The following is a 17,958-nucleotide window of genomic DNA, read 5'->3' on the forward strand; positions in this document are numbered from 1 at the left end:
CCGCTGGTTCTCAGGCGTGTGGAGCAGACAGTGGCTTTCTCCAGCATCTACAGGTAGACCAGACTCCTGACTCATCACTTGCAGGAGGAGGAGGGGCGGCCACCTTCACAGCCTCCTGCCCTTTGGCTCCCCCTGCTGGCAACGGTGTGAAGCTCCTGAGCCCCATCCTGCCCAGCCTGCTCCGTGTTGACTGAGACTGTGTGGTTCAGAATTGGAAGAACAGACCAGAGGACCAAGAATGGCCCATTGCACTGAAGTGGGCATCTGGCGGGGGACCCCAGAAACCAAGGAAAGACGCCAGCAATGATTTTCCCTGCCTGCCCATTAGCTGCTGCTGGAGAGCAATGACTCCTACATCCTTCAGCCTTCTAAATCGGGGGAGGCTGTCTCTCAAGGGCAGAATTCAGCCTAGAACATATGAGAATGGGATTCTGGAAATTCAGGGGAGACGTAAAATGGGGCGGGGGTGATGTTCCATCAACAACGATTGATCTGGCACGTCCATCAGCGGGGGCTGGTTGTGTACAACAGAGTTCGTGCCTGGAATAGAACATCGAGCAGCTTCAAATGGAATGTGGCAACTCCACACAGACCGACGTGGAACGATTTCTCAGGTTCACTTTTAAGTGAAAAAGCAACATGCCGCAAGCCTAGCGTGCTTCAATTTGTGTGAAAGATAAAAAGAGAGCGATAGCTCCACGTGTGCCTGCATACGCATAGATTATCTCAGAAAGCATCCGTGGGGACAGGTGGCAGTGGTGGCCTCCGCGGATGGGAACGTGGTGGCTGGTAGCAGGGGAGGAAGAGGGACTTTTCTTTACCATATTCTCTTTTGTAATTGTGTGCAACGTGCATGTACGTATTCAAAAAGTAAGTTAAACAGTTAAAAAGCAAATGACCAAAAAGAGAAACAAAACTTCCCACAGAGGCAGAGGAGGAGCCGGAGAGCTCCCAGGCCTAGCCGGAGCCCGGGGATTCACAGGCCGCCCCTCTGCAGGGTGCTGTGGCCTTTCCTGCCCAGTGACTGTCAGCACCATTGGTGGCCCAAGGGGAGGCCCGTGGAATCTGAGGAGGCCCAGAAGGGTCGTGAGGACAGAGCCTGGGCTCACGGACAAAGCAGACCCTGTCCGCCTGGGTGTCAGTGCTTGCCAGCCCAGCCCCTAGATGGGGGAGCAAGGCCAACAGACAGGAGATTCCAATGCCACCAGGCGCTCTGCAAGCTCCGTCTGAAGAACGCACAAGAGCCAGGCATGGGGCCTGGGGTCTCTGCAGGCCGCTGGTTTTCCTGCAGCTCAGGCGAGCTGCGCCTGGCCCTCCGCTGGCCGAGGAATGTGGGGAAGACAGGTGTTCTGTGCAAAAGCTGAGGCCCAGCCCTGTGCCCACCCCAGGACTTCAAACCAAATGTCCCTATATGAGTTCACACTCTTTGCTTGCTTCTTCTTGTTTTTTAATTTTAAAAAACATTCCTGGAAATGGTTTTGATGTCTTGACTTCAGACATACGTACATTGTTCTATCTAGCACACCTTATCATTCTGAGTTTTTTCTTTTAAGTTGGCTTATCTTTTGCCAGCTATTCAATTACTTTATTCATTATTTCACTTTTCTTTTTTTTTTGGTGAGGAAAATTGGCCCTGTGCTAACATCTGTTGCTAGTCTTCCTCTTTTTGCTTGATGAAGATTATCGCTGAGCTAACATCTGTGCCCATCTTCCTCTATTTTGTATGTGGGATGCAGCCACAGCATGGCTTGATGAGCAGTGTGTAGGTCCGCTCCTGGGATCCGAACCCACGAATCTGGGCCACCAAAGTGGAGTGTGCAAACTTAACCACCACACCACCAGGCCAGCCCCTCATTTTTTCACTTTTACATGTTCCTCTTTCAATGAATCCTAGATGTCCTTTAATATTTTCAACTCTTGGGTATTTCAGCTGAGTTATAATCTATCCCTTTAATTTTTGAGTGTCTGATTTTCTCTATGCCGAATTGCTCGCCTTGGCCAAGGATCATGGCGCTGCAGGGACAGGTGGCCCCTCCCTGACTCAGCTGGACGGGCTCGGGGTCTCCACCCTGACCTCACAGGCCTGGGGTGGGAGGGGGCACAGGCAGTTGCCCTGTCCACTCCACTCTTGACCTCTCTCACCTTGGATTCCTCAGATTTTCTGCCCCCTCCTCAGATGTCCCTGAGGCCACATGACTTCTCTGTCCAGCGCCCGCAGGTGTTTGAAGCACAAAAAGTTGAAATGGGAATATGTTTACATCCAGTGCCTTTTTCTTTGTGACTTCCTCCATTGCTTTATGCAGAGAACCGTGACATGTTCATCTACAGTTCCCACTGTTTTTGTGACATCATTATTATTTTTTACATTATGTCCTTCAGTTTTTCTGGATTTTATTATGTTATATGTTATTTTCCAAATAGTTATGTGTCCTAGAGCCATTTACTGAATGAACAGTGCCCTGCCCCCTAATTTGCAATTCTTGCTTTGTTGTATATGACAATCCTGTTTATCCCAGGGTCAATTTCGGAGCTATTAAGTATCATTAACCTGACCATGGGGGCCGGCCCCGTGGCCTAATGGTTAACTTTGGCACGCTCCACTTCAGCGGCCCAAGTTCAGTTACTGGAGGTGGACCTACACCACGCGGCGGCGATGCCATGTTGGCGTCCCACGTAGAAAATAGAGGAATATTGGCACAGATATTAACAGATATTAGCTCAGGGCTAACCTTCCTCAGCAAAAAAAAATCTGACCATGTGTGATTGTACCAGGCAATATTAATTTAACTACTGTAGTAGTTAATTTGTAATGGGTTTTTAATCTGGTAAAGCTAGTTTCTTTCCTTTTCAAGTGTTCTTAACTAGCCTTGATTGTTTATTCTGTCAGATGGCTTTTAAAAGAGCTTTGTTGGGGCGCCAGCCCAGCGATGAGGTGGTTAAGTCTGCTCGCTCCGCTTTGGCGACCTGGGTTTGCCGGTTCGGATCCCAGGTGCAGACCCACATCACTCATCAAGCCATGCTGTGCTGGTGTCCCACATCCAAAAAAAGAAAGCAGAGGAAGATGGGCACAGATGTTAGCTCAGGGCCACTCCTCCTCAAGCAAAAAGAGGAAAATTGGCAACAGGTTTTAGCTCAGGCCCAATGTTCCTCACCAAAAAAAGAAAGAAAGAGAAGGAGGTTTGTCAAATTCTCAGAAAAAGTGAAAAAGAATTTTGGATAGAATTGTGTTAAAAGTTAGACATTAATATTCAGACTTCCATCCTAAAACATATGTTGTTCAAATGTCTTATATCACCAAGAAAAGGTTTTTATTGCTATTGAGCAAGGACTTGCCTCCCAGTGCACACAGAGGCTGACATGGTGGCACACAGACTTTTGAGGGAAGAAAGGCTTTCTAGTGAGACCCATCTGCAAGGAGACAGGGCCATATGCTCTCACATCTGTCTCCCCAATCCAGGGCTTGGGGCACAATTTATGGGATGAAGAGCAGGTGGCCTGAAGGGTGGAGATAGATGATGGAAGGTGAGGAGAGGTGAGGCCATTGATGATCTGCACAAGAGTAGTCAAGCTTCATGCCTCTTCTAGGACACATGATCACAAAATGGTGGCATTACCCTGACAGAGAGGGGAGTTTTCAGCCCCTTGACATCGAAAGGGTCACTTATGGGACATTTGCGCAGGCCCAGTTGATGGGTTGGTGGTCTCAACCGGCCTGAACTGGACAAAGGGTCTCAGTTCCTGAGGAGCCACTCTGAATTGGTCTGTTGATACGATGGGGTCAGTTGAACTGGTCCTGGGGGGGGCCGCAGTTACATTATGCTTCTTCATACACGTCTCATGTTTGTTAAGGTATTCCTAATAATTTTTATGGCCATATTTCCACATACTACCAACAAACAATCAAAAATTGAAACTTTAAAAACTATACCCCCAAAACCCAAAAAACCAAAACCCACCCCATAACATTTACAACAGCATCAAAAAATTTTAAATACTCAGGGATTAATTTGACAAAAGATTTGCAAGACCTGAACACTGAAAACTCAAAACATTGCTGAGAGGAATTAAAAGGATATGTAACACACGCACACACATATATGTATATCTTTATAGAGTATTTGTCAAGCTTAAAAATAAAACAGCCAGTTATTTTACCAGCACAAGGGGTTTATTTGGGAATGGCAGAGGAATCGCGATGCTGGCACCCCAGCTGTGGTGAAACGGGCAAGTCCCAAGAGACAAAGAGACGGGTCGGGTTTTATTAGGTTTTAGGAGGAAATTGGGGAGGGTTGTTTGATCTTCCTTCTTTGATGCGTGTTGGTTTGATAATTTCAAATCCACTTGTTTATGACTGAAGTCAAGTTGTTTTAACCCACTTGGTTATGACAAAGACAAGAACGTTGTGTTGATGGAGGAACGAAGTAATTTGGGTCGTCGTCATTCCAGCTCATTGATAAGAGCTCAGTAGCTCAGCTGATGATGACACTGCTGCGGGCTGATCAGTCAGAACATGGGAGAAACAGCCCTGGGGGCTCTAAATGCCCAGAGTTGGTGAGGAATGTTCCAGAGCTACGGTCTGGGCAAGGCGACTCTTTGGTGACCTAAATAAACTCTCTGAAGACCTTGGGGGCATTGGCTCCTACTCTGGAAGGGCGATTCTCTTATTGGTAGTGATGACAAACCATGCAGTGGCCCATGAAGGAGCTCAGCCTGCCCGCCGACACTGGCACTGTGCTTCCCCAGCAACGAGAGACCTTATTCTGCGCTGGCAGCCAGAAGTCAACTCTTGGTTGGTTTAGTCATCTCCCCCAATACCTACTCAAAGAAAAAGGTACACCTCGATTAAATTGGGACTGTGTTCCTTTTTTTATTGTTCAGGTAACATTGATTTAGAACGTTATATAAATTTCAGGTGTACATCATTATATTTTGATTTCTGTGTAGATTACATCATGTTCACGACCCCAAGACCAATGACCATCCGTCACCATACACACGTGTCTAGTCGCGCCTTTCACCCTCCGCCTCCCGCTGGACTTTATTCGTTTTATTTCCCCTTGCCTGGAATGGTGTGATTAATCTATGGTTGGTCTGGATAATGCTATGTTATTTCTTTATTGGTTTATTAAGAGATATTATCCTGTATGCTATCGGCTTACGAAGCTATTATAAATCCCACAGTAAACCTGTGTTAAATGACCTTTTGGCATAGACAGTCTCAGTCTCCAAGCATAATTTCACCCCCTAAAATAAAACATTCTTAAAAGCAGGAGATGAGGGCCCGGGCTGGTGGCGCAGCGCTTAAGTTCACACACTCTGCTTTGGCAGCCTGGGGGTTGCCGGTTCGGATCCCGGGTGCGGACACGGCACCGCTTGGCAAGCCATGCTGTGGCAGGCGTCCCACATATAAAGTAGAGGAACATGGGCACAGATGTGAGCTCAGGGCCAGTCTTCCTCACAAAAAGAGGAGGATTGGTGGCAGATGTTAGCTCAGGGCTGATCTTCCTGAAAAAAAGAAAAAGCAGGAGATGAAATTCCCATGTGGTGAATGTCCTCCTTTGTCAAAATAATTCTTTTCTTCCTTCTACCTGCTGGTATGGCTGCGACAAGTGGTACATATGGGAGTTTCCCCTTCGAGGCTTCCCGACTCTGTTATAAATGAGGTTTCTTTGATTTAGTTTCCCATATCTGTGGACGGACCAAATGACTCAGTATTATTAACATGTTAATTCTCCTCCAGATTAATCCATAGATGCAGTGTGATCCCACCCAAAATGCCAGTAGGCTTTTTTGTAGAAATTGACGAGCTGATTCTCATGTTTACGTGGAAATGCAAAAAACTTAGGACAACCAAAGCAATTCTGAAAAAAAGAATGAAGTTCAAAGACTTACATTACCTGACATTATAAAGCCACAGAAATCAAGACAATGTGTATTGGCATAAAGATACACAAATACATCCATGGAAAGGAATAAAGTCCCAAAATAGATTCACGCATATATGGTCAATTGATTTTCAACAAAGACGCAAAGGCCATTTGGTGGAGAAAGCACACTCTCTCAACAAATGTACTGGGACAATTGATATCCACATGCAAACAACAAAAACCAAAAAACTGAAAGTTCAGTCTAGGTCAGTGGAGGTGGCATTGCTGATGGGGCAAAAATTGGCTCCAAGAGGGGGATGAAAAAGCTTATGTGTTGCAATGATTTGTGACACTCTGTGGCTCCATCCTACTTGACAAAACCTTACTCCTTGGTATTTAATTTCTCTCATTAGGAGGAAATTATGTTCAAATTTAAATTAAACATTAAAATTTAAGTTAATTAAATTTTTTTTGGAGAGGCTATAATAATAATAATAATGGTAATGGTAATAATAATAATAATAATAAATTGAGAAACTGATTTCGATTTATACTTCAGATCATTAAACAAAAAAAAGAACTCAAAGTGGATCATAGACCTCAACTAAAACCTAGAACTGGGGGCCAGCCTGGTGGTGTGGCGGTTGGGTTTGCACGCTCCGTTTTGGCGGCCCAGGGTTCACCAGTTCAGATCCCAGGTGTGGACGTGTGTACCACTTGTCAAGCCATGCTGTGGTAGGCGTCCCACATATAAAATGGAGGAAGATGGGCCCAAATGTTAGCTCAGGGCCAATCTTCTTCAGCCAAAAAAACACAAAAAACACCTAGAACTAAAGCTTATAGAAGAAAACAGAAGACAGTTTTTGTGGCCTTGTGTTAGGCAAAGATTTCTTAAATATGATGAAGACACAATCCATAAGAGAAAAAATTTCTTGCTAACTTAGATTCTGTCAACATTACAAACTTCTACTCTTCAAAAGACTGGGAGAAATTTTACAACGCATATACCTCATAAAGGACCTGTATCCAGAATATATCAAGAACTCTCACAACTCAGTAATAAGAAAAAAAGTAACTGAACTTATAACGCAGGAAAACAATTTTAATAGAGGCTTCACCAAAGAAGACATGAACGTAGCTAATATCACATGAGAAGATGCCCAACATCAGTAGTCATTAACAAAATGAAATTAAAACCACAGTGAGATACCACTACATACCTATTAGAATGGCTGAAATTTAAAAAATGACCATACTAAGTGTTGATGGGCATCTGGAGAAAGTGGAACCCTCCTATATTGTTGGTGGAATGTAAAATGACACAACTACTTTGGAAAAAAGTTTGCTAGTTTCTTAAAAAGTTGAACATACACCTACCATATGATCTATGCATTTGACTCCTTGGTATTTACCCAAGAGAGAAAGAAAATATAAGTCCAGGCGAAGACTTGTACATCTGTGTTCATAGCAACCTTACTTCGTTTTTTTTTTTTTTTTTTTTGAGGAAGATTGGCCCTGAGCTAACTTCTGCCGCCAATACTCCTCTTTTTGTTGAGGAAGACTGGCCCTGAGCTAACATCCGTGCCCATCTTCCTCTACTTTCTTTGTGGGATGCCTGTCACAGCGTGGCCTGATGAGCAGTGCCATGTCCGCACCCAGGATCTGAACCAGTGAACCCTGGGCTGCCGAAGTGTGCATTTAACCGCTGTGCCACTGGGCTGGCCCCAAACCTTACTTCTAATATGCCCCAAGTAGAAACAATCAAATATCTATCAACAGACGAATGGGTGAAATAAACTGTGGTATATCCATACGATGAAACACCACTCAGCAGTGAAGAGGAACTACCGAGACCCACAACAGGAATAACTCTCAAAATGATCATGCAGGGTGAACGCAGCCAGATGAAAACCAGTGTATACCATATGATTCCATTTATACAAAATTACAGAGAAAAGCAAACTGACCCACAATAACAGGAAGCAGATCAGTGGTTGCCTGAGGACCAGGACCAGGGGAGAGAGAGAACAAAAGAAGGGAGAGATTATATCAGGTCATTAGTTAGCCTCAATTGATGGTTATTGATATATAAGAAAGCATTTCTGTTCTTCCTATATGAGTTTCTATCTTGCATTTAGCCTCTTGGCTACACTGTCGTAAATTTGGAATATTTCAATTGATTTGGGGTGTTTTTGTAGGCACCAACCATATCGTCTGCAAATCGTATAACTTCCTTTTCGCTAATCATACTTCTTAGTCCGTTTTATTGTGTCATGTCTTCTTGCATGGTGACCTTCTAGACCTAGTTAGCTCACGATTGTGGGGTGACCTTGATGAGAACCACTCTAGCGCTTTACTATCCCATAGGATGTCAACTTTTGGGTTGAAATTGATGTTTTTAAAAGATCTTTTATTAGGGACATTGTCAAGCAAATATTAAAGTAGAAAGCCTAGGATAATGAACCCCCCAGCCCCCGGCCCCCAGTGTTGTCCAGTCTGTTTCACCCTCCCTCATGTTCTCCCCTTCCCACTCTGGACAATTTTGAAACATATTCCCAATATTATATTATTTTGTTCACAAATATTTCAACATGTATCTTTAAAAGTTAACAATCCTTTAAAAGAATAACTGTAATGCCATTATCACATCTTAAAAATTAAACATTGATGCCTTAATATCATCAAATATTCAGTCAACGTTCAGATTTCCTTGATCATCTCATCATTTTTTTTACTTGGTTTATTCAAATCTGCATTCAGGCAAGAGCCACACATGGCCCTGAGGGCTCTTTCAAACTATGGGTGAAGGTGATCAAAAGGCACAAAGTTCCAGTGATGAAATAGATGAGTCCTGGGGATGTAACGTACAGCCCGGTGACTATAGTTAACAGTACCGTATTGCATATTTGAAAGTTGCTAAGAGGGTAGATCTTAAAAGGTCTCATCACAAGAAAAAAAATTTTTAACTATACGAGGGGATGGATATTAACTACACTTATTGTGGTGATTATTTCACAATATATACATACATCAAATCATTCTGTTGTACACCTGAAACTAATATAATGTTATATGTCAATTATGTCTCAAAAAAAACTCTATTAGTTCTCTCTCCCTCTTTTAGTATTTTTCTTGCTATTTGTTCATTGAAGATACCAGATACTAACATCTTTTCACGTGCTTATTGGCTATTTGTTTATCTTCTTTGGAGAAATATCTATTCAAATCCTTTGCCCATTGAGCTACATTTCTAATGTGCTACTAAGTTGGATTCTCTAACATTTCCTTTAGTATTTTTGCATCTAGTGGGCCCACCTAATTTGTTCCCAAATTCCTGAGACATTTATTATTTTTTAAACTGTTAAGTTTCGGTATAATTTGTTACTCAGCGATAGATAACTAACACAGGTTTGGTTCTGGAAAGCAGGCCCCGGACTTGTGCAAAGAAAATGGAAATTCATCCTCCCTTTCTTCTGCCCTGGCTTCCTCCCTCCTTCACTCCAAACCTGGGGTTTGAGCCTCAACTCCAGATTCGCACAGACCGGAAAGCTCTGTGGGAAGCGATGTGACCTCTGTTTAAGGTGGGGTCACCACAAATGAACAAGCCCGATGGACTTCGGTGGACAGAGAACGGAAGCCAGACTGCAAGAAGGATGGAGGACACCCAGGAGAAAACCATCTTGTGAGGAGGGGTTTGATGGAGGGCACAAGCTCATCTGGGGGCTCAAGCGTGGGAGCATCAGATTGTGTGCAGATCCGCTTTAACCTATCCCAGCCCGGGGTTCTGGAGGCCGAGTCTGTAATTATGTCTCCTCATAACCCCTTCCTTTGGGGAATCCATCCTTCCTTCACTGACCTCTTCCACTGTAATCCTGCTCAGGCCACGTGGATCAAGTAGGACTAACCCTGCCCCTGGCCTCAACGATGTCCTGGTCGGAGAGCTCCCTTCTCCTTGCTTTGGACACTGGTTCCGGCTTGGACATTTGTTACAAGCCAGACTAATTAGTCTTCCTTTGAGTTTTTGCCAGAAATATCAGAAAAGATGCTCATTTTTTTGTCTTTCGGGAGTATAAGCTGCAAAGACCAGTTAAGGCTGAAGCCGCCTGGGACCGTCTTTCCGCGCATCTGGAGGAAGTCTGCTGGAGAATCAAGTCGACTCAGGGAAATGAAGAGCTAACAAATGAAGAACTATCATTTAAGCACCAGGACACAGCCATGCCTGAAGCCCTAGAGATTTGTTGCATCCACTTTTTTTCTTGAGCTAGTTTGGAGTTGGGTGTCTGTCAGCTACTAGTGACTGCGAGCTCAATAGGAGAAAGTTTTGTGGCAAAACTGAAAGAACCATATTCTCTAAGGGACCCAAATAACGCTGCTGTGGGATCCACTCCCCCAGTAAGAGAACAAGATATGAGAAGCGGAGACGCGTCTCAGTTAGGGCAGATACAGAGGTGCTGGTGGGAAAGGGGGCGGGGAGCAGCTACAATCTCCAAGGATGCACTCTACCTCACCCACTCTCAGTCCCCAAGGCCTAGCAGAGTCAGCCCTAACATCCAAAGCGTCCCCAAAGGGGCCTTTTTGGCCACAGCTGGTCAGCAATGCCCATGGGCCACGCGGTGGTCCTAGAGGGTCAGAGGCACTCAGCAGTAGTGTGGACACGGGCTGGTGGGTGAGCAGGTTATCCACGTGGAAAGTCAATGACAGTGAGGAGGAAGACAGAGAGCAAAGCCCAGCTGTGCGGAGAATTTTCTAGAAGACAATCTCCTGGGGGTCCCAGAGATAATTCTGGAAAGAAAAGGCTGGCTTGCCCTTGACAAGGGGGACTACCAATCAATAGAATTTAGGGACAAACGGCAGCTGGGCTTTCTCTGCTGAGTTTGGGAGTGGGGTTACACGAACTTCATAAAATGAGTTGAGAGCTTGTTATTCTTTTCCACGTCAGAAATGGGTTACATAGGCTGGAATGAGTTTTTTCTTGGGAATCTGGAAGAATTTACTGCCCCAATGGTCTCCAAAGACTCTAGGAAGGTGATTCTTTGATTATGCTTTCAAATTGTTCCTCGCTCATGGGAGCACATGGGTTTTCTTTTCTTTTTGAGTCTATTCCTTTTGTTTATTAATTTGAATCCTACCTTTCAATAAGATTTTTAAAATCTATTTATATGAAATTATAATTCTTATAATTTTACATTTTAATCCGCGTTAATGACATCAACTTGCTAATTATATTTGATTTTTCTCTCCTTTTATTAAATTTGGCATAGGTCTAGGTATTTCAACCTTTTTTTTTTTAAGAATCAACTTTTCGATTTATTTATCAATTCTACTGCTTTCGAATTCATGAAATTCAACTTTTATCTTTTTTTGGTGAGGAAGATTGGCCCCAGGTAACATCTGTTGCTAATCTTCCCCTTTTTGCTTGAGGAAAATTGGCCCTAAGCTAACATCTGTGCCAATCTTCCTCTATTTTGTATGTGGGATGCTGCCACAGCATGGCTTGATGAGTGGTGTGTAGGTCCACGCACGGGATCTGAACCTGCGCACCCAGGGCCCCCGAAGCCGAGCACACAAACTTAGCCACCAGACCACCAGGCCAGCCCCCTCATCTTTATTATGTCGTCATGATTTCTTTTTTCAGTCCTTGCTTTAGTCTGTTTTAAACTTCTTTCCCTGGAATTTTGAGTTTAAATATTAGTTTAGTTATTTGTGTTATTTTTTTCCTTAAAATAATGAATGCATTTAAGGTTGTTAAGTTTCACAATGTTCCACAGCCACTGCTTTAGGGCCAAGGCCTAACGCATCACACCCTTGAAGTCAGAATGACGTAAATTGGCATTATCCCCATAAATATAATTATGTGGTATTCCTGATTGCAAAACAACCCGCCATTATAGTTTTTATTTTCTCTTCGACCCAACAGTTAATCAAGAAAGAGGTGAGGATTGTTGCCATTGTTCTTACTGTTTGGTTTACTTTTGTGGGAAATTTCTGGCTCACTGTCTCACAGAGATAGAGTTGGGCCTGTGCAATTTCCGCTTTGGGGAATACTTGACATTTTCTTTCTTCCCAACACACACGTGTAGCAAAAAGAAGGTACGAGCCGAGTGTAGCACAGACACGGATTTTTGATTCACTCTTCTTCAGGGTAGTGTGTCGGTTCTTTGACATCTTTAGTTTTTTGTCAGTTGTATCTATTCTAGCTTGATTAAATAGTGTGTTAAAGACTCACCACTTTTGTGGGTTTGGCAACATCTTGTATTTTTGTTTTTAAAGATTGGCACCTGAGCTAACATCTGTTGCCAATCTTCTTCTTTTTTTTCTTCTTCTTCTCCCCAAAGCTCCCCCAGCACATAGTTGTATATTCTAGTTGCAGGTCCTTCTAGTTGTGGCATGTGCGACGCCGCCTCAGAGTGGCCTGATGAGCGGTGCCATGTCTGCGTCCAGGATCCCAACTGGTGAAACCCTGGGCCGCCGAAGTGGAGCGCACGGACTTAACCACTCGGCCACAGGGTCAGCCCCAACATCTTGTATTCTTAACATTTTTTGCTGAGCGTTTAGGTTTTTTTAAACAATGTCCACGTATTACGCCACAGTTCCGTAGGTGAGAAGACCAGCACGTGTGGTGCAATCAAGGTGCTGGCCGGCTGTATTCTCATCTGGAACTCAGGCTCCTCTTCCAAGCTCACTTCTGTTACTGGCAGACTTCAGTTCCCTGTAGGTGTAGGACTGAGGTTCCCATGTCCTTGCTGAATGCCAGCCAGGGGCTGCTCTCAGCTTCCAGAAGCAACCCTTATTCCTGATCACTTGGTCCCTTCCATCTTTAAGTCAGCGAAGACATGTGGAATCCTTCTTCTTTTTTTTTAAAGACTGGCCCTGAGCTGACATCTGTTGCCAATCTTTTTTTTTTCCCTTCTTCTCCCCAAAGCCCCCTAGTACATAGTTGCATATTCTAGTTGTAGGTCCTTCTGGTTCTGCTGTGTGGGGTGCCGCCTCAGCGTGGCTTGATGAGTGCTGCTAGGTCTCCACCCAGGATCTGAACCACTGAAACCCTGGACCACCGAAGCGGAGCGGGAACTTACCACTCAGCCATGGGGGCTGGCCCCTGGAATCCTTCTTCTGCTATGAGTCTTTCTGACTCCTTCTGCCGGTAGCCAGAGAAAGCTCTCTGTTTTTAAGGGCTCATGGGACTAGGGCAGGCCCACCTGGATAACTTCCCTATTTTAAGGTCAACTGTGCCATAAAATGCAACTGAATTACAGGAGTAATATCATATGCACAGGTTCTGGGGAGCAAGTGGGACATCTTGGAGGGATACTGGGTGTACTGGGATGCACGAGGGCTCATAAGTCTTCATTATAAAAGATACATTTTTCAGTAACTACTTTTTTAAAGTGCCAAACAGCATAGCTTCAAATTACATAAAACAAATCTAGCAATAAATGTTTGACTAGGTCCGGATGAGCTGGGCTACCTGACTTGAGCCTGGCCTTTCAACAGGCAGCTGGTTTTAGCTAACTGCAGGAGCTATGGTGGATGGCCAGCTCTTTCCAGACCTGCCTCCAAGTCTTCCAGACCATATACACATGTCCAGTGTGGTGGTCGATGTCCAGCTTTTACAGCCCTGCTGCCTGAGCGCAGACCTCCACCCATCATTTTACAGCCAGCTGTCTTCGGCAAGTGGGACTGCCCTAGGTCTCTATCCTGGACGAGCAGCTGAATCAGGCCAGCCCTGAAGGTGGCTGCCTTTGGCCTTTCTCTCATGTGAGCCAGCAAATCCTCTTCAAGATTTCAACCCGTCTGATCTGAAATTTATCACTTGCAGCCAAACATATCCTAACCAGTGTTGGCTATATACATCGCATATTAGCTTTTATAAAAAGTGGATTATTGTATTATTTGTCTATGAGAGCTCAGATACTAAACAATTACAACACAGCAAACTATTTCCTGATACCTAAGGCCCCCCATTCTGACCCCAGGAGGTTGGCGAGGGTGGGCTGGCCACGGTGATTTCTGTCAACCTTAAGGGGCTGCTCTTATCTCCTTGGTGGGTAAAACGAGAATCATTCCTCCCTGCCCTGAAAGAGTCCCCCTAAGGTGGCGCCGAGGGCCTCAAAATGTCTCCCTCCCTCCAAGGCCACCCTGTCTGTCCAGATCTTGGCACACTTCTATCCCCTAAACTTGACCCCTCAACTCAGTGATGCAGGCTGGTGGTAGAAAGTCTTCCTTATACAGACACGCAGAAAGAAAAGGATAAAAACACCTGGAATCCCACTACCAGGAAACATTTCTTGTTCAACAGTTTGGTGCGGAGCTCTCCAGCATTTTTGAGGCACACATGCCCTCAGGTAGCGGATCACTTCAGGCGCAAGTAATGCAAGTTACACATTTCACATAAGCAGCTCAAATCGTCCCTCCACTCCTACTGTCACGATGTCCTACGTGGTCGGCTGGGGGCGCTCCCTGCCCTCTCCTGGCATTGCACCGCACCGAGGAACTCCTCCCCCTGCGCGCGGCGGCTCAGGAGCGAGCCCCGAGGGGTCTGCGCGTCCCCCGCGCTCCCCACGGCCGAGTGGCGCGTGCCCGCAGGTAGGGGCGGCTGGGCGATGCCGCGCTGGGGGAGCGGACCCTGCGGCGCCGCCATCCCCACCTCCTGCCCAGAACCCGAGTATCCAGCAGATTCCATCGCCACCCATCGCCGCCCCAGTCACCCCCGACGGCAAAGCACGATGGTCCCCACTAAAGTCCAAGGCGGTTCAGCGATGGCCTCTGGGGTCGCGGGCTGGGCCGATCGCCCTCGGACGCCCGTGCCCTTCAGCAACTCCTTTCCGCGGCGATTGCCAGCCCCCGGGGGCGCTGCCTAGCCTGCGAGCGGGGGCAAGAATTCCGGGCATTCCTGTTGGATTCGGCCACACCAGAGAAAAACAGGCGAGGAGATTCCTAAGAGGTCATCTGCTGGCCTCCAGGGTCCGGGCCACCTGGCACCTGGACTCGCGCGCACCCTGGAAGTTCGGATGCAACTCGCTTTGGTTGGGGCCTGGACGCAAGCATTTTTTCAACACTCATGGGTGGAGGGGGGGTTCAGACGCGGGGAGCTTGAGCCCTTGGGGAAGGACTGAGCTCCATGCTTAGGCTCACCTGGAAGGTGTAAGATTTATTCCACGATGCAAGTTTTGCATTAGAAATACATGCAAAAATTGCATTCGACTCCCTAATGTGTGTTGGTTTTAACATAAAAGCAATTATTAAAAGGTAATTTTCAGAAAAAGTTAAATTCATAATTTGTACAGGTATAAAAATGAGTGCGAGGTGAAGATTTATTTTACTCATATGAGGGCAAGCAGACGTCAAAAACCACGGATTTATATGGCGTGAAGGAATTGAATTGCGAATGGACGCAAAACTGGTTTTTCCAGGGGCTGGCCCCGTGGCCGAGTGGTTAAGTTCGTGCGCTCCGCTGCAGGTGGCCCAGTGTTTTGTCGGTTCGAATCCTGGGCGCGGACATGGCACTGCTCGTCAGACCATGCTGAGGCAGTGTCCCACGTGCCACAACTAGAGGAACCCAAAACGAAGAATACACAACTATGTACCGGGGGGCTTTGGGGAGAAAAAGGAAAAAATAAAATCTTTAAAAAAACAAAAAAAACTGGTTTTTCCACAGGGGGGAGAGAAGTCAATGGAAGCTCTGCTGTTGGGTAGCCATCAGTGCCTGCAATTTAAAAAGAGGTGCAAAATAGCTCAAAGACAAGGAACAGGGCCAGAATCGGTCAGCTGTGGGCTGCGCTTTAACCCATGCACAGAGTTTCATTGAGACAGTAAAGTTTTTCTTCACAATATTTTAAATAACTATCTGAAAAAATTTTTTTTCTTACTCTGTTCATACCGGCAGGGCTCCCCCAAACACTAAAATACCAAATTTCCGATCACTCATTGGACATTACATTTTTCTATTCTCTGGGTTTTCCAGCAAAAAACCACAAATACCCGTGGAAGTTACCACTAAGGAAAAAGAGAGAAGGTGAAGTCCTTGGGAGAGGGGAGCGTGAGGGGTTAGGAGCACAGACGACAGGTCAAGTTGTGTCCTGTCACACAATAGCTGTGGGACCCTTCTCTTGGGAGCCTCCGTTTCTTCTCTTGACTGTGGTGTATAATGGGGTTCCAGAAGCATCCCTCCCTGCCTCTCACCTTAGGTGGGCAGACTAAGTCACCTTGGAGCAGGCTTTCCCAGTTAAGGGGAGGACTCTTTGAGTGCTCTCCTTTAGTTATGTAAATAAGGCCCAGGGGGCACCGGGCACCGATCACCTGGCAGGAGAGCAAAATGGGACCTTCCGCTCCTGACAAGGCTACCCCTTCTCAAGGCCCCTGGGATCGCAGAGCTGGTGGCAGGGGAGGAGCGGAAGTATTTTGATCCAAAGCTCAGTGCCTTGGGGAGGAATGGGCTTGAGCCCCAACCCCCCTCAACCTGCTCCCCAAATTCAGGTTGAGGATTGACTAAAATTTACCATCACGAAAGGCATGGAAAGTTGTGTCACAGGGACAGAGAGAGCCTGAAGGAGTTTATGGGGTTCCCCAGACTGGGCAGCTGACTGGGAGCCACAGGCCCCAGCACCCCTCGCTTGCTACTGCTCTTGGGGGAGGATGACTGTGCTCATGAAGGTGATTAAAAGACGGATGTGTGCGAGAGGGTGGTGCCTAAGCATCCCAGGGCTGTGCCGGGGGCTGCGTTCCACAGCGCCACCGTGTGGACTGAGAGGCAAGGGCCAAAGAGGCCAGCTCAGACTTTCCGGAGAACACACTCTTGGGACCAAGGAAGCCCTGAGGTTCTGGACAGTTTGTGAGTGAGTGGGCTCCAAGAGGGAGAGGTAGGATTCTGTCGGGAGGAAAAATAATTTTCCCTCTGCTCTTCTGGGTTTTTATCTGAGACCTCCCCCTCTCCCCAGTAATAAAAAATTAACAAGAGAAAAACAAGTTGAATAACACGTATGTATACCTCCTGTATACATGGGAGTTAACCGGAAAAACTGAGTAAAACTCTCCAAAATGGCCCAAGCCACCACCTTAAATACCATCTTCAGTAAAAGACGAAAGAAAGATGTTGGGAGGGCAGGGGGAGGAGGCGGCTTGTGGGAGGTTACTACGAAAGCACAGTAAATAAGTTCCACAGGTTGTTATGCAAATATGTCACTGCCTTCTCCGTTGGTGAGTTTCTTATGATTTAGAGCCAGCCTCCTCTTCCTGGTACAGAGAGGGAGAAACTTACAACTGGAGATTTCCTTTACATATGTAAATATCCCTTGCAAGAAGGTAACTGCTACTTGGGTTCCACAGCTGCTCTGTGTTTGCTGTTTCTTAAAAGTAACCAGCTCAAGATAATCCTTATGCCAAAGAGACATATTTTGGGGTGTCGTATTCTGCTCCCCTTCAATTTTCTGCCAAAAAGGGTACATGAGGGACTCAGGACTTGCGCAATCAAGAGAAAAATGAAAATGTAACCATACTGGTACCCTGAGTTCATGGCATACCGATTATACATGTTAAGTGCTTATCATAGTGTTGGGCATATCAGATATGCTCTATAAAATGGCAAGTTGTTATCATTATTACCAGGAAGCAAGATGGTAAATACCTGAAGCTTCTGGAAACTTCCAGAATGGCCTTTGCATCTGTTTCCCAAAATGATCAGCAGTAAACCTTGGAAAGGTCAGGCCTGTCTTTGGAGGCAGCCAGGTCACACTCTGAGGCAGACTGAGGAAACCAGGGTCAGCTGAGTGGAGGGACCAGAGCCAGGCCAGGAGCTGGCTGAGGGCTGCAGTCAGCTGGGGCGGCGTTGGGGCTGGGGCATTCTTCTGGACAGGCTGGCTCAGGAATTCTAGTCACTAGCCTCTCTCTCCTAAAGCCCCATTCCTCCTAAGGGGACAGAGGAGCTGGGGGACAGTGGTGGGGAGGCCTTGGGACCGGGTTCCATGTTCCCAGCCTGATGCTCCTGGGGCCTGGTACTGGCTGCCTCCCCATGCCCCAGATGGAGGACTGGAGAGGAGGTCAGGTTTCTAGAGTTCCCATCTGAACTTGTTTCTTCCTAGCTTTGGAAGCTGCA

The sequence above is a fragment of the Equus asinus genome, chromosome 19 (assembly GCF_041296235.1).
Source record: "Equus asinus isolate D_3611 breed Donkey chromosome 19, EquAss-T2T_v2, whole genome shotgun sequence".
Lineage (NCBI taxonomy): Eukaryota > Metazoa > Chordata > Mammalia > Perissodactyla > Equidae > Equus > Equus asinus.